Genomic DNA, 25,312 nt, shown 5'->3' with positions numbered 1-25,312 from the left:
AGGTCTATAAATAAGTAAAGCTGATGGATCAGTTATTTCCTAGCATGGATGTATATTAACACACACACACACACACACACACACACATACTCATATACTTATAAAAGAGGAGTTTGTCATTCTCTGTTTTATAAAATGGGACAATATTGTACAAAATTTTCTGAAGCATTGAAATAAAAAGTAGTTCTATTTTAGGATATAAGATGCCTGGCATGTGCCATAATTCAGAATATGTGAAAGAATTTCTAGTGAATAAAAGTTTTTATGTAATTAGTTCAAGTAAAATGAAGAACTACTATTCTAACCATTACATCTATTTAACAGGACTCACTGGTTGATTTTTAAGAGAAGCTTTTTAACTAACTGTGACATGCCATTCAATTAAGAAAAAATTAAAACTGCAAGCTTTACCAAAGAATAAACCTTGAGATTACTAAATGTGAATATCATATAATTGTAAGCTTGTTATAATGCTCAAGATTGCAATTGTGAGCTAAGAAAAAACTCTGGGTCACCATGATGGCATAACTGCCAATGTCTCACTCTTCCATTGCAATGGTTGAAGAATATAGTTTGAAATCATACAGTTAAATCCATGATGTATATCACATAGCCTTCATTTAGGTGCAAATAACATAATCCCAGCTAATGGTAGGCAAAGTGATAAAGACATTTAACTATCTCACACAACAAGTGTTCAAGTAGACAATACAAAGGCTAATGCAGAACTCAATGACTTTAAATGACAATTTTTTGTACAAATGTATGCTACTGTAGAAATACATGATGACACTATTACATAAAAGTAACTGAAGCGATCATCAAATAAATAACTTCAACCATCACTAAGGTCTGCATCAACTTGGCTGTATTTATTTTTCTACCTTCTGTTTCACAATTTACGAGCTTTTGTTATTGATTAAATTTTGTATGCCAATTTCTGTATTTTAAAATGTGAAAGAATTTGACCTTACATATAAAGAAGGAAAAACAAATGGATAAATACAGTACATTATACCTTAGTTCAACATAATACTTTCAGATATTCAAGGACCCAGAAAGTTCACCATCCACATACTCCTTCTAAAAAGGTTTATTCCTGGACAAAGTCCAGCAAAATAAAAACGCAATCCACAAGACAAACATAGGATCCAAGAAATGGTGAAATCACCTAATGCATCAGTCAGCCTGGGCTGCCATACAAAATACTATAGACTGGGTGGCTTAAACAACAGAAATTTATTTTCTCACAGCTCTGGAGGCTGGAAATCTGAGATCAGGGTTGTCAGTTTCTAGTGAGAACTCTTCCTAGCTCACAGATGGCCACCATATCCCTGTAACTTCTTTGAACACTGCGGAAAGAATGAGCTTTCTATGGTCCCTTCTTATAAGGACACTAATCCTATCTGATAAGTAACCCACCTTGAAGACCTAATTTAACCTTACTTATCTCCTAAGGTTCTATATCCAAAAATAGTAACATTGGGAATCAGGGCTTCAACATCCGAATTGGTTGTGGGGTGGAGGGGCAGGGAAGGACACAATTCAGTCCATAGCACCTAAGAAATGCAATTTAAAAAAGAAATCTCTGTAGGAACACTGTGTCAGTGCAAAAAATGGTTCCAACCAGAGCAGGAAGTCTGAGAACTTTGTGAAAACTGCCTTCAAGATTAGACTAGATACTACTATACAAATTTTTGAGGAAGAGTGTATAAATTATAACATGCCCTTAATGAGAAAGTATTTCTCTTCTTAATTCACAAAGAAAGTTTTTAATTATCAACAAATAAACTTAAAAAGTTATGATCCAAAGTAATACATGGTATAATTTTGAGCAGCTAAGATTATAAGAACTTTCAGAAATAATGAAGCCACGTAGTCATGTAACTCAGAAAGACAAATAAGACCAAGCTGATACTCACAATGTATAGTTCTTTGTATGTTTCCTAAAAGTGATTTGTCATTTTACCATACATTTTGCTTACAGATCAGTCTTTTCATATTAATTTCCCTTAAAGAGTGATCCTAAAAGTAGTCTTAAATTTTAAACTTGTTTTTAAATTAACGAAGGATTATCTGATGTTTATTAATAACTGATAGTACCTTAAGTTTTATTATCTGGAAACTTCAGTCTGTGCTAAAAAATGCGTAGTTCCAAGTCTCACTAATAACCACCACCACAACGGGGGTGCCTGGGCGGCTCAGTCAGTTAAGCGTCCAACTCTTGGTTTTGGCTTAGGTCGTGTTCTCACGGGTTGGTGAGTTCAAGCCCTGAGTCAGGCTCCACGCTGGTAGCAGGATTCATGCTAGTAGCGGGCTTCAAGCTGTTAGCATGTAGCTGGAAGCCTGCTTGCGATTTTCTCCCTCCCTCCCTCTCTGCCCCTCCCCCACTCATGCTCGCTCACATGTGTGTGCTCTCTCTCCCTCAAAATAAGTAAATAAACTTAAAAAATTTTAATAAACACCACCACAACAATAAAACTTTATCTAAAATCTTTTCATTTTTTTCTTAGTATTTTAGTTTAACTTTAGTGGAACTTCTAGCAACTGATAATACATATCTTTTCAAGTAATTAAAGGTTGTTATCCCCTTCAGTTACATTGTAGTATCTTTTTCCTTCTGTCAAATCCAAGTAAAGTTAAACTTAGTGTTTTTAGTTTAAAACGTAAACTATCATTCTTTAGATAGACTATGAATGATTTCAATTTTATCCTTTTTCTTTTTTTATTTCCAAATCTCCCACCATAAACATATTACTCTTTAAATCAGAACAGTCTAAGGAATGCTATTCTATTTAAAGCATTAAAAAATATGGATATTAAAAATGAAATATCTGAGGGGGTATGATGTGGTCATCGATTTAAATCAACTCTGAACCAGAGACAAGAAGAGCAGAAGTAAAAGAAATAAGAAAGAGAGATCCCTGAACTAAATGTTTCCCACTGTTGGAAACAACTGAGTAGACTAGAATCCAACCTCCAAAATGTGTGAGCATCGATCATTTTGGTAAGTAAAACATAACTGCCATAAATGCTTTTATACTTTGGAAGATATCTGGACCATTTCCTCATCAATTTTATCTTTTTTGCTTGTTTGTCTTCTTTGATATTTCCTAGAAACAATTTGGATTATTTTTAGCAAAAAAATGTAAGTAGAGTGTCCAAGGTCAGTCCCTGAGGTTTATCCTAAGTAATAATAGTAACAATCGCAACTGACATTTGCTGAGCACTGACTATATGACAGGGACTATTCTAAGTATTTTATATTCTTTAGCTTATTTACTCCTCCCAGGTCTGCCCTGAGGTCAGTGTGACTACCCTCACCTTACAGATGAGAGAATGGACACATAAAAATTTGTCACTTGCCCCAGGTCACTCAGATCAAGTGGGAGCTGGACTCTAATCCAGACAGTCTGACTCCTGAGGCTAGCTCTAAACGACTACGACCTCGCTAAACTGTCCCTTTCAGGACAAAGAAGACTGATCAATACTTGCTCCAAGATGAATCAAGAGCCACATGAGAGTGAAAGGAAAGCTCAGTTTTCCATTTTCAATTTGGTTTATTAAAAAGACACAAAGCTTCTCTGTGTGAATAAACTTGCTACAAGGAAAATGAAATTGGTTAACACTGGAAAAGCATTTTACGCTTTACAAAGAAGTATTACATGCTAGAACTCATTTAATGGGCCTCAAGATTGGGGAGCATTAGTAGGATCATTATTTTGGAGCTGAGAAATATGAGCATCCAAAAGCCAAGATCATTCTACTGATTATAACAGAGTCAGAACAAAAGCGTGCTTTCTAACCTGGATCTTCGGCTCCTTCCGTCATTATTTCCAAGATGAATGCCAATTTTTTAAAAAAATGACACAATACTTCAAAGTCCATCTTTGTTTGAGAAGTGCCAGGAGGAAACATAGAATTCCTTTTATTTGTTTCTGTGATATATTTCCCCATTCATCTTTGCTCTCCACTCCTGTCCCCACCACCCACACTCCTGCCCCTCAGGCACCTGTTTACTGTGTTCAACATCTGTCCTTAACCTAGCATGTTTGCTTACAAAATGATGCATGGAAAAAACTCCCGTATTTCTCTTCAACTACTCACAATACTTCTGGCCACCAAATGTGTGGGTTTTTGCCCCACCCCAACCAATTCTCTGACACCGGGTGGGTGCCCTCCGATTCAATTAAGTTCTGACACTGTCTAGCTAGAGAGAGTTAATGTCAGATCCCACAAGGATCGTACAAGAGCACTCCCACTTCAGATGCCAGTTGCAAGACACAGGTTGTCACTTGTACTTCTAAACAACTGGCTATAAATTAAAGTTCTCATGATGCCCTCTTCTAGTCTGATCATTTGTTAAGATGACTCCTAAAACTCAGGGGAATACATACTATGTTTACTAGTTTGTTCATAATAAAGGATGTCATAAAGGATACAGATGAACAGCCATATAAAGTGATATATGCTGTAACGGCCAGAAGGGTTCTGAGCATAGGAGCTTCTGTCCCTGGGGAGCTGGGGTACGACACCCTCCCAGCATGTGGATGTGTTCACCACCCTGGAAGCTCTCCAAACCCCGTGGTTCAGGGATTTCTATAGAGGCTTCATCACATAGGCACAACTAATTCTTAATTCGATATCCAGCCTTTCTTTCCTCTCCAGAGGATGAGGGATGGGGCTTGAAGCTCCAAGCTTCTAAACATGACTTGGTCTTCCTGATGACCAGCCCCCATCCTAAAGTTCTCCAGGAGCCCACCAAGAGCAACCTTGCTAGAAAAAAGAGATGCTCCCAACACCTAGGAAATTCCAAGAGATTTAGAAACTTTGTCTTGGGAACAAGGGCCAATACCAAATATTAGAACAAAAGATACTCCCAGCACCTATATCACTTAAGAAGTTACAAAGGTTTTAGGAGCTCTGGCCAGGAGCCAAAGACAAAGATTAAATATATATTTCTTTTTATAAATCAAAATATCACAAATGGGTTTCTATGTCATGCATTAACTTTTTTTAAATTTTTATTTAAATTCCAATTAGTTAACATAGAGTGTAATATTAGTTTCAGGTGTACAATTTAGTGATTCAGCACTCACCTACAACACCCAGGTGCTCACAAAAAGGCATGTATTAATTTATAAAAATGCACTTATTCTGTGACTCTTATTCTGCTTCCTTATCTTTGTTTTGTCCGTATCTTGTTCGAGATTTGCATGTACACCTAGTTCACCGTTTGCAGTTGTTATGAGATTTTCCTTACTGTGCAGCCACCAGATTACTCATTTATCTCCTAGTGATAGATGCCTACTCTACCTTTATCTCCCCACTACCACAAAACTCCTATACAAGTTTCCTTAGTGACCTGTGAAAAAATTTCCTGGCATTTATCCATGGGGGTGAAGGGGTCCTGAAACATGCATATTCTTAATCTTACTAAGGACCGGCACTCTGCTTCCAGGAAAAAAAAAAAATGCACCATTTGCATTCTCAAGCATAGCACAATAAAAATTGTAGTCTCCTACATCCTCTCCAACCTTGGCAGCATACTTCCTTCTAATGATGACTAAACCAATGTATATGTAAAATTGTATCTCAGTGTGTTAATTTCCATTTCTTGGATTACTACTTTGTATACTCAGTGGCAAATCAGGCTTTCCCTTATGTAAATTGCTAATTCTTATCCTTTGCCTATTTTTCCATTTGATTCCCTGCCTTTTTAAAAGAATTTTATTTTTTAGGGGTGCTTAGGTGGCTCAGCGGTTTGGCATCCCGCTCTCAGTTTGGGCTCAGGTCATGATCACAGATTTCATGAGTTCAAGCCCTGCGTCAGGCTCTGTGCTGATGGTGCAAAGCCTGCTTGGGATTCTCTGTCTTCTTCCTCTCTGTTTGCCCCTTCCCCACTCACTCTGTCTCTGTATCTCTCTAAATAAATAAATAAATAAATTTTAAAAAAGGAATTTTATTTTTTTAAAGAATTGTTTTCTAAAGAATTCACTTTATAGTCTAGAAATTGAGCCCTTCTTCATCTTACAAAATTCAGATGTTGTCTCCTGAGGAGCAATTTATCACTTTATTTGGTCAATGGCATCCTTTACTGAGCAAAAATATTTCACTTCAATGTAACTATATCTGACCATTTCCCATCTTAGAACTTGTGCTTTGAGAATCTCATTTAAAAATTTTTCCCTTCCCCTAAATTACAAAATATTTCCTATGTTTCCCTATAAGTGATACTTAGCCTTTCATAATAGTTTCAATCCATCAGATTTACTGTTGGATTGGTAAAACAGGGATCAGATTTATTTTTTTCCCATATGGGAAATCAGATTTTTCTAATGCCATTTGTAACTGTCCCTTCCCCTTGCTTTCTGGTCATTTTCATTATCCATCATATTCCCAAAATACACAGATTTCATAGTGGGGGAGGAGTTCATAATGGTAAAAGGTTTTCACCGAGCCACTAGCCTTAGCCCTAGCCTTGGCTATTGCATCGTATGTAAAGGAAATTAATTAGCCTACATTTCGTCTCCTCATTTGGGACTCAACCTTCACTTAAGCTATAGAAACTACATTTAATATGTGTTGTTTAATTAGTAGCTATCTGTTCCCCTCCTCAAATTCACTCATCTTTTCATATGTCCAAACTTCTTCCCCTTGGAAAATGCTTCTACTTCAGGGCTTCCTAAAACCCTATGGATTTTTTGGCACAGCTTGCCATTATATGCCCTGTCTATGCAAAACATTGGTCTTCCTTAGCTAAATTGTGAGACTTTCTTATTAAGAAGAGCTGCATGAAGTGACAGTCAAAAACACTACACAGCATGCATAATAATAATATATGGGTAATCAAATCTCATGCTTCAAGAAATAAAGTAATTACTGTGGGATTTAGGAACCAGAGCCTACCACTTCCATAAATAGCTCTGTCCAAATCACTGGAGGCTTTGTGTATAAATGTGTGTGTGTTTAAATATGAGTGCTTATGTGTGTTTGTGTGAAGGAGAAAGACAAGCCATGTATATTAACAGAGGCCTTGGAGTGAAACTTTCCCCCTTCTTCCCCCTAAACTTCTGGTATTAGTCAGTAAAAGAAATCGGAGTCTAGAACACATAGAGTTATATTCTACCTGACTGTAATAAATCTCAGATTTTCACTGTTCATCTCTGCTGCATTGCTCACTAGAGAATACTCTCCTCTGAGGCTGTGCCCAGGTAAAAAATGCCAACCAGCATTCACAAAAGAGATTGCTTCTAGAATTCCTCTTGCAAAACAGTAGTTTCTCCCTCCTGTGGTTTGGGTACATTCGACAGACTGGGAGCAAATCTAATATTTTCAACTGTATCACCACTGCATGAAATACTGTAAAAAACAAACAAAAACTGCTTTTCCAGTGTTTTCCCCATAATGCAAACCTACTTCATCTAATGATAATTCATCACCGTGTGGCTAGTAACAACCCATTCAAAAACAGACATGAAGAGCTTTGACCTAATTTCAAGAATTTAATGAAAATCAAATTTATCTAATAAAAGGCTATAGAACATCTTAAAACTAATGAGTTTATTTTGGGACTACATTGTATGAACTCAGAGTACATTGATGTATATCTTTCCCACTAGATTATAAACTCCTTGAAGGAAGGAATATGCTTTATTCACCTTTACATTCTCAGTGCCTGACATGTGACAAAAACATAATAAATTAAACTGCTATTCAATCTGGTTATTAAGATTGATCAGAAGTTCTGCTTGGAAGTTTGCTATTTTATTAATGATAAAAATAAGGGACTACAAATTAATTATTAGTTTATAAAGACAGTTCATCTGAGAGATAGAGTCCACAGAGGAGGATTTATTTTTTTTAAGTTGGAAATCATGGAATTATACTAATCCCTGAATCACCCCAACTTTGGATTTCTCAAATGTGAGAGATGAATGTTGAATACCACAAGAACATAAAATGAATCTATGAATAAAACTATAATGAATGTGGGTCCTCAAATAGGTGGACTTATTTTCTTGGTAATTCATCTTTAATGTAGTTATGAGCATATGTGTAGAGACCGTGAAGTAACAATACAATAAGAAAATAATATGCAACCTTGGGCAGAACTAATGGCACCCAGAAATACTTTGCCAGGAATTAAATCTGCTTTCTACCACCACCAACTATGCTGCTAGACTTTTAAATTTCTATTAAAGAGGCAGAAATACTCAGGGAAATGTGAATGCACATGGCAGACCAGATGAGATAGAAATGACAAAAGAATATGCTAGGATCAATTTCATAAATAATTCAGGAGGGAATGGGGCATAGTATGTATAGAAAAATCACTCCATCCACTCCATCATGGAAGACAATATCAGATAGGAATCCAGGGTAATCTAATTAGCTAGTGCTCTCAGATGATAGATGATGATAGATGATAGATAGATAGATGATAGATAGATAGATACATAGATAGATAATTATGTTCTTGAAGATATTATATTCTTGAATGTTTTTGCTTATTCCTGTTCCAAAGTTCTAGTTTAGTCAAGATTAGGAGAGTAGAATCCATGCGGGAAAAAAAACAATATTCATTTGCCAATCTCAGTTTCCAGGTACTAAAAAATGTCAAAAGCAATAATCAAATGGCTAGAACATGATGATTTTGGAAGCATCCTTCTTCACAAATTCTCAAAAAAAGGAATACAATCATTGTCATATATGGAAACAAGTCAACAAATACTTATTAAGATATAAGGTCGAAATTGGTGAAAGCTCTTAATCTGTTAGCAGAGTGTCCTCTTTTTACCTAGATTTCTAAAAATAACATACCGTTTGCCAAGCAGAGAACAAAGTCAAGCAGGAGGAATACATAAGAGGATGGAGGTCCCTGTCCCCAAACCATCACTAGTTTCTACCCTTTCCTACCTTCTTTCAGCAAATTCCATTTAGAAAGAGTTTCCTCCAGGCTCAGACTTTTTGATATTTGGACTTCGTCAGGTACATAATGGCATTTATGCTCCTTCAAGTTTTTCTTACTGGTTTTTTTAGGGAAAAAAAAATCTTTGAGATGACTATGTTAAGACATGGGCCATTCAGCCCACATCTTGACGTCTTTATTCTAGGAACTCAGAACTGAATCTGTGGCCAAGAAAGGAAAGAGAGCCTACACTGAAGGCCTAATTGAAGATAGTGCTATACAAACTTTTTTTTTTAAGTTTATTTACTTTTGAGAGAGAGAGAGAGAGAAAGTGCAAGTTGAGGAGGGGCAGAGAGGGAGAGAGAGAGAGCATTCCAAGCAGGCTCCACACTGTCAGCACAGAACCTGTTCAAGGACTCAAACCCACAACCTGTGAGATCAGATTTTAGCCGAAGTCGGACACTTAATCAACTGACCAACCCAGACACCACCAAATTTATTATGTTGGTGGACACATACTTATTGGCTGAAGTAAAGCATTCACAACCTACAAGTGGGTGGATCGACTTAAGTTCTCAAGCTCATGCCTTACACAGGGACAGAGACTATATTTTCCTTATAAATGGAATCAGAACACACCTGACTCAGGAATTTTGTACAGCTTCCTGATGGGATAGGCAGTATAGCAAATGTTATTTGGATGCTTAGGACATTTCAGTGATTTGTGAACCTGCAGGAAAAATTGGGACAGTTTTTGAAAGTCTGGGATATATGATCTTTACAACTGTGGGAAATTGCAAAGCTAGATACCATGGCAAGGAGAGGCATAAGGAAAAAAGAAAATTCAAGAGTCAGAGAACTGACTAGGAAAATGATATTATTTTAATTCAAAAGCTTTGGAACATCAATAGTTAGATACTGAACGTCTTCTAATGTTCTGAAAATGTGTTACCTTGGGAAACCTGCAATTAACCAAATCAATTACTGAAATATCTCTTGTGCCACAAATGGGCAGAGGGATTTTTATCTAGGAACACTAACATGATTTTATGGATGAAGCATTTGTCTAACTAATCCACTAAAGCAAGGCTGTGTCACCTAGAGAAGAAAAGAAAATGGCTAATGACAGAAAATGTAAACTAGCTAAGACAAGGCTTAAAATGGAGTTTGCACATTCTCAAACCAAATACACCTTTTCTCATTGCCCTTTCTCTCTGAAAAAAAAAATGAATAGAAAAAACAGATTCTTTAAGAAAGGCACCCTCACAAGCTCACTTGTGTGTGTGCAGCCAGAGAGCTATGGTCGTCAATGTCATTTCAGTCATACCACCAATATATGCTTTCTCTGCCTCACACTGATTGGAAGGGCTTTCTAATTTCAGTCACCAGTTAGTCTGCTCATTCAGGCATCCTCCTTCCATACGCGAATTCTTCCTTATTACAAGGTCACTTTCACCTTCCATTTCTGCCTTCATTTTGGATGTGAAATGTCCAGGTGTTCTGGATTATTAAAACATACACACTGCTTACCCTGCTTGAGAAAGATTATATTCATTTTCCATGGAGTTTTACATCTCATAATAAGCTACTTGTGTGATGATCCATTTTCATTTTTAATTAGGATGTCCTCTGAATTCCCTTTTGCTCCTGCAGACAAAAAAAAATCAATCAAGAAATATCTGGAAGCTCAGAAACAATTAAAATGCAATTCTTGTAGGGGTGTTATCAAATCAAGAGAATCTGGAATTAGTTGTTTGGTGTTATCATAATCAAAGCCAAACTTTCACTCTAAATGTAAAACATGTCTAGATAAGCCTTATTACATAGTTAGAACAGTGTAGTTAGAATAGTGTTTTTAAGAAAGAAAATAGATCCCTGAATCTGGTTATGGGTATCCACTATCAATTTAACAGGGTATCTATTACCAACGAGTGATTATAAGTGCTGTCTTGGAAGGGAGCAAATCCTGAAAAGTAATTGGATTTGCTAAATCCAGACTTGCTTTGGCTTTGGTTCTGGCACCTGCAACAAAAGAGGACAGCTGTTCTGGATACCCACCAAGTAAATACTATTAAGCTCATTAACACAAACCTTTTGGCTATGATCAAGTGAAGTATCAGTTTAATCCATTATATGTCTTCTGTCAAGGGACTCACTCAGTCTTGCCCGGCTAGTTTGAGAGGTGGTGGGGTGGGATTTGGCAAGCCAACAAAACCTTTTCTGTCTTTATCAACCATGAGTTTTATTTATGATCAAAGTAGAATGGCATGATAATGATAATAATACCTCGGATGGATAAACACCTCAATCCTAAAGAGCCCAGAGGGCTCTGCTGATATTTATCTAATTAATCCTCACCACATGCTTGTGAGTAGGCATGTGGCATTACCCTGGTTCACAAATAAGGAAAACGGGGTAAAAGTGACTAGCCTGGGATCACCAAGTAAACTACTTTGGAGAAAATAATATAGCCAAGACTTCCTATCACTCAATGCAATCCTGTGATTAAAAGAGCAATTGTTAGGGGCACCTGGGTGGCTCAGTAGGTTAAGCATCCAACTTCAGCTCAGGTCAAGATCTCACAGCTTGTGGGTTCGAGCCCCACATCGGGCTCTGTGGTGACAGCTCAGAGCCTAGAGCCTGCTTCTGATTCTGTGTCTCCCCCTCTCTGCCCCTCCTCTGCTCACGCTCTCTTTCAAAAATAAATAAATGTTAAAAAAAAATTGTAAAGAAAATAGCAATTGTTAAAATTTGAAGATTTGTGGTAATGCCTGTATATGAAACTGCGAAATATTCCTAGTTGGTAATTGCATGAGATTGTTCAGGGAGCAGTAATCAGTTGGAATCAACTAATAAACAAGATAATGGGGAAAGTGGATGTATCATATCTTCAGATGATCTATAAATTCCTTTTTATCCACTTGGTTGACCATTGTTTTTGGACCAAATTCCAACTTTGAATTCAAAGGGTAAAATGCAGTAATAACTTAGGAAGGCTTTTGAGAATTATTACAAAAGATTTGAGAGACAACAAATAAACCAATACAGGTAACCCCAGCACTTTTCAAAACTTCGCATTATGCCGCTTCACTTTTTATGAAAGACCTAACATTTGTACCTGTTTTCTCTGACTGAATGAAATCAGAAGAGGATTTTCACTTTTATGAAAAAAGGCAGAAAGTGAAATAGCATCCATCACTGGTTTTGGAGCAAGCTCCTCCAGAAGCAATGCACATTCACTAGGCTCCTTTCCAGGAACTACGCTCAGCATCTCAGCATCCAGCCATCATTGTTCTGAACTGTGTCTGTGAGTATCTGGGCTTTATCTTTATTTTTGTGTGTCCATTAGCAAGATGTGTCCTAAGGTATCACAAAAGCTTAAGAGAGGTTATTTTGGGGGGTTCTGAGAAGGCTCAAAAAATTTGCCATATAATTAGTGTGAATTGCTACTTCACTTTCTGCCATCTTGGCTTATGAGAGAGGTTTCATATGAAAGCTCTGTGTTCAGAGAGCAGGGAAAACCTGTCTGTTCTATGACCTATTTTATGTTTATTGTTTAAGCCTCAGGATTTCACCACTTTAAAACTATGTGAAGCAAAACAACAATTGTGTCTGCATTACTAAAACATTATCATAAATAAAACAATCTGGTACATGCCATGAGTCTAAGATTCTCTTAAGTCTCAAAGAAAAGCGACCATATAGACTGAGCGCTGAAAATCAGATACAGAAAGTTTCAGAGCCTCGATTCGAGGAATCAGCTTTTCCTCATCCTTTTAGGGTCAACTGAGCATTCAGTAACAGCCACTGGAGCTAATCAACTGAACATTCACCATGACACTGACAGCCCTTTAAACCAATTGAAATTTGACCGTTTGCAAACTATAAGAAACCTATGCATATCTTTAGGAAGCTATTTGTCCTTCGTTTTTGCAGCAATGAAGAGATTTCAGTTTTTACCCTCTTGCAGCCGGCACATCAAACAATACTATAAAGTAAGCAGAAAGAGCAGAATTGGGTTGAAGTTCAGAAAGAGGATTTTCTTCACAATCCAGAAGCCAGATGGCCCACAATTTAACTTTGTTGGAGGCCTCTGTTTCTGAAGGAGATAGTGACTAAAATATAGAATGAACAGAAAATAGACACATTTTTATAACAGAAGATGTAGTATCTCAGCAAAGGCCCAGTAGCTGATTCATCTGTTAGGGGAGTATTTTTAGTTTTGGTACTCAGAACTCCTAGAGTCCCTAAACTATCTACTCCAAGTTAACTTTCAATCAGAATAAGACTCTAAAAAATATAATTATTAGTTAAATGTTGGTCCTTTTTCGATTCTAATGCCACGAAAATATGTATCACTTTTCATCTGACAGGCATTACATTAGACATTTACACATTCCTGGGTTATTTAATCCCCACCACAAACTTAATCTTTTCATAGGTAAACATCCAACAAATGTTGATGGAGTAAATAAATGAGACAGATGTTACTTTCATTTTGCAGACAGAGGTCCATAATAATAAAGTGATTTGCCTAATGTTATACTGCTACTAAATGGCCAGCCCAGTGTGCAAATCCTGACTCTCTTACATTGAGTGCATAGTTGCAAAATCTCATTTATGCAATTGTCTCCCCAAACAGGCAACTCATTTTTTAAAAATACTAAGGGAATTCTGGGACTATCAGAGATGCTACTTGAATTTCATTTCTGAGCCCTAACAATTATAAGTGGGAGACAGGTAACACGCAATCTCATAGAGTCATAACTAAGTCCCAGAAAAGGAGTTCAATTAATAGCTTAATTCCTGTCTCCTCTATTCCTTTCAAAATAGACATTTTGTTCAATAAGTGTGGTGTTAGGAGAACAAAGATAATGACATTTATCCCCAGATCCATCTCCATGGCCATTGGAATACCACTGAGTCTCCTCATGCCTCCTCCTGTCCCTAGTAAGTATCCAGAAAATATAACTGCAACCTGCATCTGACCTCTGGCGGAGGCTGGCAAATTGGAGATCGCCCCCCCACAAAAAATGGTCACTACAATAAACAAATAGAAAAGAACTAAAAATGAAATAAGGAAAAAGAAAACCAGAGAAACCAATGAGCAATGTTGATGTTTTGTTTCATTTTAAACCACCATTAATGGGCAACCCTTTCAGAAATGGTCTTTGAAAAACCAAAGGCAAAATGTTTGAATGGAAATGCCATATCTAATCTCAACACAAAAAAGTTTCAAAATTCAGTATGTATGTTTGTTTTACTAGTACATGAGCAATATAAGTAATATCAAATGCAAACTTCAAAACATTGTCCATTCTACTAATGAAATACTTGAAAAACACATGAATTTCACAATCACCTTGAACTTAAAAAGATAACTTATGTGTGGTATTTAATTAGAAATTGATGATCTGCTTGTGCATAATTCTAGAACAACTATACAGAAACACTAAATATTGCCATAATTCACACAGAAATATTAACAATTGAACAAATCCTGTGTTTACTCATCAAATTTATGCTCTCATATTGCAATGTCTTGGTCCTTTTTGGTAAGATTTAGAGCTGACATTATAGGATTTGGTGTGGTGTTAAAAATCTCCATGAATTAACTAATTGTGCAGCCATGGAGCATAGTCAACCCTCCACAGCATGTCTAACGTAAGCCCCTCAGGCATAAAAAGGATTCAGTTTTAATAGACTCCTGAGTGCTGACAATGGACCCAACAGAAATATTAAAACTAAATTATTATAAGATTTTTTAATGTGACCTTGATATGGATTATCATCCTATGCATTCTTTAAACATCATCTAAACAGTATCCTAACAAAATACCATAGACTATGTGATTTAAACAACAAAAATTTAGTTTTCCATGGTTTGGAAGCTAGATATTCAAATAGGGCACCAGTGTGGTCAGCTTCTGGCACGTAGCTAGCTTCTGGATGTGCACCTTCTCACTGTGCCCTGATATGGTGAGGAGAGAGAAAGAGTGAGTACATGAAAGCTCTCTGGTATTTCTTCTTATAAGGACACTAATCCTATCATAAGGGTCCACCTTCATGACTTCATCTAAACATAATTATCTTCCAAAAGTCCCATCTCCATATACCACCACACTGAGGATTAGGGCTTTAACATATGAATTTGGAAGAGATACAATTCAGTCCATAGCAGAGCCCTGAATGATAGCAATAAGGCAAGCTCAGGTGGAGGAAATATTCCACGTGGAGGGCATAGAAAATGCCTATGTTATAAAGCAAAGCAAGGACCAGCTTAGAGTGTCTAAGTAACAAGAAGGCCAGTATAGCTAAAATAGAATGATCAAGTGAGAGAGTGGTAGGATGAGGCTGGAGAGACAGACAGGAGCCAGATCATATAAGATATTATCAGAGCAATAAGAAATTTAGAGGTTATTCTGAATATAATGTAAAGATACAGAAGGGCTTTAAGAGAGAAACTTACTTGATCTAATTTATGTTTAAAAGAAAATCACTCTGTCTTCTATGTGGAGAAGGGACTGTGGGGATAAAAATGATGCAGGTATACATGTTGGGATACATGAATGGTGGTACCATTTACTCAAAGTAATTCAACATGGAGAGGTGAAGTGATAAGGTGGAAATTAAGAGTTCAATTTAACACATAACATTCGAGATGCCTATTAGACATTCAAGCAGAGGTTGAATATAGAGCAAGCCAAAGGAAAAGCTAAAGATGGACATATAGTTCAGAAGTCACCAGCAGAGACATGAAATTTAAAGCTACAGAACTGAATGAGATGACCTAGGAGAGAGTCTAGGAAAAGAAGAGACCTATAGCTGAATTATGGCACTGCACATTTAGAGACTGTAACAGGAGAATTACCAAAGAGGCTGATAAAAGGCTGGCAGAACCATAGAGAGAAAATGTGGAGTGATTCTATACCTTCTATAGAAGAACTTTATTTGACCATGTCATAGTCTGCTGAGACCTTATGTAGGAAAAGGACAGCGAATGGGTCATTGGACTTGACAAGATGGCAGTCAATAGTTATGTCCAGTTTCAGTGGACTTTTAGTGAAGACAAAATACTGACTGGAATGGGCTAGAGAGATGACTAGAAATTAGGAAGTGAAGAAAGTAAGTAGAGACAATTCCTTCAGGATTTTTGCTTTAGAAGAAATCAGAGGCATGTGACAGTCACGGGAAGGACAATGGATCGAGGAAGGATTTCCTTAATGGAAGACGATAGCAAGTCTGTGTACTAATGAGAATTCTTCAGGAGAAGAGAAACTGATTAAGGGAGGAGATGGAAAGGGAGAAGAACTACCAGAGCAGAGGCCTTAAGTAGGCAAGAGTGACGAAATCCCATGACCAAGCAGAGACGCTGGTCACAGGCAATAACAAAGAGAATTCATTGAATCTGATATGAAGAAAGCCAGGGTGTGGGTTCATAAGCAGGTGTACTTTGGAAATTTCTTGGAGAAAATATGGGGTAGTTCTGAGTAAAGGGAGAAAAGATTGAATTGGAGGTTTGAGGTAATTATCACAGTGATGAGAAAGTAAAATTTTATTTTATGATACAATAAAAATGAGTTTCTCTTGGGACCAAGTTCTCATTTGCAATATTGTTTGCATGGATAATTATTTCAAATAATGCCATTTATAACAAAGCCCAAAATTTCCAGGAAATATAACCCTGGTATTACTCAAGTAAGTGGAGTATTCCCTTCTCACAAAACTAATAATACTACGCTAATGAAATTTTGCTAACAAAGTCCACGTTGCTCATTATGACCTATTAAGAAAGACATTTTTACAACTAATACTCTCTCTTTTTATTAAGGAACTAAAGCTAAAGCCCTGTTAAACCATGATAACTTTTTATTCGGGATGACAAAAGTTCTGATTTTTCAAGCAAGAGGCAATTCCTTCATAGAAAATAAGGTTGGTAACGAAAGATCTCAAATAGTTGAAAAAACAACTTCTCACCATATCCTAATATCACATGAAAGAGTGTGGATGGCAAGTGACAGGCGCCACCTTATTCTCTGAGGACAAACATTTAAAGATCAGCACAGGGCATCAACTACAAGTTCGAGGACGACCAGGCTAACACCTCTACTGCACCCCGTAAGAGTTACTAACCTGGTGATGTCTCTTGGAAACAGAGAACTCTGAGAATTATCAGAGTAGGACTCCTCTGTTCATAATCTAGGAAATGGGACTCCAATAGTAATAATGGTGGCAACAGTAATAGTAACAGTACTTATAGTAGCAGAGGCAGTAAAGCCACTTACCAAGTAATAAACACTTTCTATGTGCCAGATATTGTGTTAGGAACCCTAGCTGGATTACAAAAAGTATGACAACTTCTAAGCGTCCTGCTAATAAAGAGCAAAACCTAGATTTGGATATCCATCTATCTAACTGCAAAATATTCTTTTTGCTACATAAATAAATGTCTAGAGAAAAGGTAACAATCTCACATACCTAAGAAAGTCACAGAAATAATAATGAGTGAAGGAGACTGCATACAATTTGTAATGCATAATATATTGGATGAGTAATAGAAGCCCAGATAGATCAGACAAAGGGGATAGTTAATATTCAATTCCATTCAAATGTTATCGTTTGGAAATGTGAGTTCAATGTGGCCAAACATGCCATTTTTTCAAGAAAAACAAAAAATCCTTAGTATTTTGTGTATTTGTCAAATGTCTGTAGTGTTGGATTAATTTTTCAAATGCATAAATAATGCCTTGTGAGTCAAACAAAACATATCTGGAACAAGTTTCATCTACTTCTGAATCAAAAGAATTTGTCAAAATCAAAAAAGAATTTTAATGTTTATTTATTTATTTATTTATTTTTGAGAGAGAGAGGGAGAGACAGAGCATGAGCGGGGAGGGACAGAGAGAGACACACACACAACCCAAAGCAGGCTCCGGTCTCCGAGCTGTCAGCACAGAGCCTGATGTGGGGCTCAAATCCACGAACCGCTGGATCATGACCTGAGCCAAAGTCTGACACTTAACCAACTGAGCCACCGGGTGCCCTGGTGCCAATCTATTCTTGATTAGCTTGGTAGAATTATAACCCTAGAACAAGCATTTTGCACATCTATTTGTATGCACACCAATGGAATGAAGGCAAAAGGAAAGGAGGACTGACAAGAAGCATCAGTGTTAAACCTGGAGTAAAAGCAAAACCACTGATTAGACCTCAGTGGGTGGCAAACATTACTAGTCAACCAGCATCAACATCAATGAATTTAGCTTAAAAATGGACAATATCAGTTCGGCACCAATGAGGTTAGAGCATAGTGAACACTGGGGCAGGAGTTTTTGGACTTGAAAGACTTTTCATATCTATCGTTAAAGGATATTGCCCATGAGAAGAAAAAAAGTTTCCAGAGTAGATAAGATCACATGAGGATTTGGCAGCTTTGAATATTGCCCTAGAAATTAGTAGGAATTGACAGCTGGGTTGTTGCCTTTTGAGTTAAAACAATCAGGCAGACAAGATCCCGGAGCAGCTGCCATTTGGAAATTTCATTAAGCAATCTAACATAGGGGGAAAGCCTGGGCTTTGAACCCAGATAAATACCAGCTGATCACAGCTAACTTGCCGGGTCGTTACAGGGTTAGAAACAAATGTGTGTAAAGCTTCTTGAATGGAGCTTGAACAGGCTAGCACTTGGCCAGAATTCAGTAAGCAGTGTAAGATGGGGCACATGCAAGAAAGAAAGGAGGCCAGCCTGAGAAAGAAGAGAGGGGTAAAAGTATTTCTACTGACTCATACCCCAAGACTTGAAATGATAAAGTCCTGATCATAAACATAAACAAGTCTAAGCATTATTATAAAGGAAAAGCAACAAATTCGCTGATTAAAATGTTATCAGAGGTTAATGTACATTGCCTGGTAACTACACTTGGCTACAAACTGTTGGGCACTTCCAGAAAAAATAAGAGACGGATACATTTTAAGTGGGCAAGATGGTCAAGAAGCAAGGTTTTTGTCCCAGGAGCAGAAGATCTTAACCATTCTGGTTATACAATGAAGACACTAGGAATTTGGGCTTAGTGAAGGGTTAGAGGGAGGCTGAAAAACTGAAAGGAGAACACTAATGGCCAAATTTTCATATTGATAATATTGTCTGACGATACTCCAAATAATTGCTTTTAATAGATCAAAGAATGCAGGAATTACCCAGGGATGTCACCTTTATTAAGAAATTCTACCTCTAAAAGACATACTGATATATAATGGAGATAGCCCTAGACTGAATATGAGGATACCCAAATTCTAGTCCTTAGTGACCACTCACTAGTCTTGTGGCTTTGGACAATTAGCTTAACCACTTTATCTTGAGTATTTTTTTCATATAAACATGGAGATAATTACACCTGCTTGTCTTTATCACACAATTATTAATGAGGATTTTGATAAATTATAAATTCAATCACTCGGAAAACATGCAATCCTGTACCAACGTATATAACAGTTATGTTCCTTTAAAATCAATTTTCTTTGATCCTATCACTCATGCTTTGTAAATTCAAGGATTGTCCATTGTCTGGAGAAAAAAAAAAAAGCATCTTGAACACACCTATTCACATTTTTAGCTCCAACTATTCACTTCTGAATTCTCCATACCAGCATACAAAGTACTTTCACCAGTGCTTTTGCTCAGTCTGACTTCAGAGAAAAAAATCCTCAGGCTTTGCCTGCCTTCTCAGATGAACGCAGTCTTAATCTCCTTACATGTGAACTCCAACATCCTTTACTATTGATACCATCAATTTAGTAATTAATAGTATTCTTGGTTTTTTAACCATGTTTCTAATGCTGTTGTGCATTTTTATCCCATATGGAATTAAAATCTTCCCTTGCTTATGTCTGATCTCCCCACCTATACTATCCATAAATGGAAGATAGCAGGGACTGTGGCTTTGGGGTGTTTGCATTTCCTTCATCACTGGGTGGTAGAAGGCTCTGTTAAACAACTGAATCGATCTCCCTGCTACTGCTGTGATCACCACACCGTTGTAAAGGCTCTCAGCTTCATGGTCAAGGCTCTCAGCTTCATGGTCACAACCCACTGCAGCTCAGCTTGGCCTCCCAAGTGCAAAAGAAATTAATCACAATAACATTCTGACCTGGGCTTCTTCCAGGACTCACTTCGTTCTTCGTGGCCCTACCTGTGTTGTCACCACAGTTAATATTACAGGGTTACCCATGATCACTGAGCTTGCTTGCGTTACTAATGTTCCTGCTTCCACCTTCCAAGGAGAGACTCTCAAGGCAGGAGATCTGGCCCAAACAACAAACGTTGCCATGAAATTCAACTTCTCTTGCCATCTTTTCCAATAGTTGGTCGACGCAGATGGTTGTCAAGGAGCAACCACTTAATTCTTTTCTTTCTTTCTTTTTTCGTTTTCTGTTTTTTGTTGTTTTTTCTTTTCTCCATGAGTAGGAAAAGTAGAGCAGAGACAAGTGAGCAGCTAAGGCTTTTAATGAAACTAAACAGGTGAAGGCTGAGGTCCACAGGCTCTGGGCACCTACTTTCTAGCCCTGAGATGTCCAATACCATTACCTACCAGCCACATGTGGCTATTGGGCACTTGAAATGCACCTAGTGCAACTAGAAACTGAACTTTTGATCTTATTTAGTTTTAATTCATTTTAATTTATAAACTGAAGCAGAGCAAAATAGTTTTTCATTAAATATGACTTTACTGTTTTGCCAGGACTACTTTTTACTCTGTTGAAAATTTACCATTCAAATTGAGATGTGCTGTACGTATACAACACATATGGGATTGTGAAGACTTGGTAATAAGGGACGGAAAAGTAAAACAGCTCTTTAATAATTTTCTTATCGATTACATGTTGAAATGATGTTTGGACATAGTGGAGTCCATAAAATATATAATTAAAATTAATTTTACCTATTTCTTTTTTACTTTTTAATGCAGTTACTGGAAAATTTTAAATGTGTGCCTTGTATTATATTTCTACCAGACACAGCTGTTCTAGCCCATCACCTAATATGTTTTAAAGTGTTAATAGCTAAGAATATTATGTACATTATTTCATTTTGTGCTCAACACAGATTCTTGAGGTACCATCCCTATTTTACAGATGACAAAACTGAGGTGTAGCAAGATTAAATTACTTGTCCAATAACCACAGCTAGCAAGTGATAGAGCTGAGATTCATACTTAGATAGGACGTGCACCAAAGCCCATATTGAATAATTGATTGGGATACTTACCTCCCTTGAATTACAAAATTACTGATCAAATATGCTCAAAAATTTATTTTTTTAACATAGTCCAAGTCATCTAACCAATTACAAACAATGAAAAACTTCAAGCAGAAGTTGAGCAAAATCCAGTCTCATTTGTTTCCGAAACAGAACCCAGACTGGGCCAGCCGAGTATGATAATGGCAAAACAGTGGGAAATAACCGGCAGGGTCACAGAGCAACCAAAATCTCAAATTAGCATAGGTTTGAATATTTCCCAAAGCACTGTGTCACAAACATGTACCAAAACAATGAATACAAATTACTCATTTCTCACAGTTTCTTCATTTCATTCCGGGAGGAATTTTTCCAAGCAATTCAAAGTCTTGGCCAATTGGCCTTCGTCAAAATAACAGGGAGAGTACAGGAATACTTTTTGAAGGTGAAGAATTGCTCCACAGGAGGCTAATTATTTGAAACTTGAATTTACACTCACTGCACGTTAATTTCTGCACTTTACCAGGCTCGCAAATTGCCTTTAGAAAACAATAGTGACAGTGAAATCCAACCAGATTCCCTGATGCTGCTTTAGAGACCCATTAGTGTCTAGAAGTGGAATATGATTCTGTCACCCATTTTGTAAATCTGAACTGTTTTCTATAGCTATTTAAAAGTGAGAGTAAGACTAATACATGAGATTGGTTGATATTGATTGGTTGATAAATGAGATTGGTGGTTCATCATGTCATTGGAGGTGCTGACCCTCCAGGTTTACTTCCTGGGTAAATAATACAGTATGGTAATGTGGCAGTGTCTGAAACTCTGTATCTGGGCTCTGTGAGTTATTGGTGAACTTTTTCCCCAACTACACACACACACAGAAACTCGTTTTCATGTATATCTTTGCATATATATGTACCTTTGCTTGTATAGGTTGCACTTTGCTCTAGGACAAAAATACTTCTATGGAATGAATCAGACGTAGCATTTGAAATAAGGTTACAGGTCTCTTTCTGTAGTGACAGCAGGTGAGACCAGATTCTTTTTGTCCATGCTAGCTGTATCCAGACTGTAAAATGGGAGTAGCTGCTCCTAACTCTTCTGAGTTGGACTGAAATCGACACTCCTCTTGAAATCTGAAGTATACCTACCCAGATATCCCATCTGTGTCCCTTTCCAAAATGGCCCTGCGCATAACTAGTTCTCAGCCAAACATACAGTTAAGTGCATTCCGTCACAAGAGTTATTTACATTTTTTATAAGAAACTCTTGAAGTCTGAAGAGGTTTATGCCATTTGGGAATAAATATGTAACAGTGGAAGTTTCACAGGCAGGTATTGTGGAGAAAATGAAGAAACAGTTTACTTCCTCAGATGTTCCCATTTTGCCTGCAACCTACTCACTACACCAGTCTTGGTCTCCTGAGTACTACTTAGCTGGAAATTTACACATAAGTTCTACCCTCCATCCAAATTTCCCTCCCATTTTCCTTCTTTCCTTCCTTCAGCAGATATTTATGGTGAATGCCAAGTATTTATTATCTATACCAGGCCCATGGAAACACATACCTTTCAGGGGTGGGTTTAGGTGGTGTGTATAAGCATAAGGAATAGTCAGAGCCGGCAAACGGTAAGCCCTTTAAAAATAGTGGCAGAGATAGAAAACTGTAGGCCCACGCCTTTCCTGTCGGAAAGGGAACATAAAGCTGGAATCTTTCAGCTCTCTTTGAAGCCACTGCTGCTTGTTTTGCTCCTATAGCTTTCTCCAGCTGCTGTCACATCTGTCTGAGATCACAGTGAGCTCGGCTGCTTTAATACCCTGGTATCTGTTAACTCCTGCTGGAACCTGGCACCTCAACTCTTCTATCAGCCCAGATCATCATCATTACCACCCAGGCTGACCTCAGGCCCAGCCAGCAGCTCTCATGCGACTCCCTGTCAGAGGCACACCTCAGGCAGCAGACAGTCACCGTCACAAACTACTCCCCATGGCTGTGGGAAGAGGTGACAAGCTGCTAAGCTCAGTCATATTTTATCAAAGCCTTTGATCTCCGGCTTGATCTTTGCCAAGATCTGTGACACAAACAGGTCTCTACCCCCATGGCAACCGGTGCTTACTAACTCAGTTCCTCTTTTCGTTTTGAGCACCCTACTGCCTATATATTAATGCTGCCTAACAGGAACCGGGTTCAAAGTAAATAAAGTAAAAATAGGCACTTTGTAAGAGAGAACATTTTTCCATTCACCCTATTGGCTCATTTCAGAGCCCCACATTTGTACAAGGCTTTTATTTGTACTTTCCTGAAAGGCATCATTAGGTCATTTTCTGTCAGGTCCTTTTTGGCTTGAACTAAGTAAGTTCTAAGAGGAGCCATGAGGTAAGATAATTCTAGCTGTGCTGCACATTAACTTTATTAGATAAAATTTAACACATTAAACACATATCGTAACAGATTATACTTCAGCAAGAGATGACAAAAATCATCTTGTTTTTCTTGTATTTCCAGTGGCTCTTTAAAAAAAAAAAATAGGCCTGATGAAAGGAAAATTCAAAATAATTGTGAACAAAAGAATTCTGAAAACCTAGGAAAAGTGAAAGAAGTCAGACATGTTGAATGGGACGAGAGAAAGGAAATCATTCAGAGCTCCAACACCTGACAGGGCAAAGACTGTGAACTTAATTCTTTAGGGAATGGGAAGCCGCTGTGGGATTTAAGAGTAAGAATGGAAATGCCAGAACCTCAGAAAGAATCATTTGAACACTGGCAGTAGGCAGGAATGGAACAGATGGACTGCTTACAAGCAAAGTGTTTCAGTGAAGAGAATCATTCAGGTAGAGAGCTGGGCAGCAGTAGAGGGAGAGAAAAAAGCTACAAATATAAAGGGAAGCAGTGAGATTTGGCAATCAATGCAACAAGTAAAGGGCAAAGATATATAAAGCTATAGCTGAGGTTTGGGGTTTGGATGTCAGAAAGACTAAAACTCGAAGCTGCTGCCTCCTGTGAAATACTATTAAGGAGATAATTACAGTGGGAAGGACAGGAAGAAGGAAAAAAATCACATCTTACCCTGGTTCCAAACATCACCAGATTGACCATCACCAGGCCTTAATAGGCACATCAAAAATAGACCAGAAGGCACTCCAAATTCAAGAAATCTAGTTTCAAATATGTGACAAAAATATGACCAAAGTCACACCCTCACCTACCCTACCGCCGCAACCGCCTGCAGCACCTGTCACAGGGCCTGTACCCCACCGAGGAGATCCAGATCTCCATGAAGCATGATGAGGTGGATATCTTGGGCCTGGATGGACATATTTACAAGGTACGGATAGATACAAGGCTGCCGGGCGTCCCGAGCAAAGACACCCCGGTCTCATCAGGCAAAAACAAGCACATCAGGCATTAACACCGGGCAAGAGATTAAGTTCGATTTAGACACTGATTGCCTCAGCTTCTCACTTTTTATTTTGCAGTAAAATATTAGTCATAAATAAGAATTAGGAAAAGGGCAGCATGGCATTATAGACACGACTTGTCTAAAAGTTAGGTAACCTAGGATTTAATGCCTGCCCGTGGACCTCCTTGACATTACCTCACCTGTTTTTCTTTCTACCTCAGTGTCTGTTGTTCCTCAGCCTTTATTCCTGTCTATTCCCTCTTTCCAAAATCTGAATTTTGGAGGGGCCCAGGACTTAGCTTTCAGTCTTCTACTCCATCTGCTCTCCTTCCTTAAGAGACCCTATCTTGCCCCAGGGTTTCTGATACCCTCAGCACGCAGATGATTCCCAAATTTCTCTCTGCTGTGCTGACCTCATTCAGCTCCAGACTTACACTCTAATAGCCCAATAGCCTACTGAAAATCTCTATGGACATATCTCACAGGCATCTCATAGTTCATGTGTCCACAAGAGAATTGTCAGTGTCTTCCCCAATACATCTATTCTTTCCCCAGTGTACCTATCTCAGCTTACCAGCATCCCCATCAGCCTAGATAATCAAGCAAAAAACTAGGAGGTAACCTAATTTCCCTCTTTTGACTCACCTTGATATTCAAAATATATGATAACCATGCTCTTCTCCCAAATCCACATCTCCCACTATCATTATCACCTTTCACTTAGCCATACAGTTGACCGACGCAGGGGTTAGGGGCACCAGT

The sequence above is a fragment of the Panthera leo genome, chromosome B1 (assembly GCF_018350215.1).
Source record: "Panthera leo isolate Ple1 chromosome B1, P.leo_Ple1_pat1.1, whole genome shotgun sequence".
NCBI lineage: Eukaryota > Metazoa > Chordata > Mammalia > Carnivora > Felidae > Panthera > Panthera leo.
Note: the sequence above shows the minus strand (reverse complement) of the source record.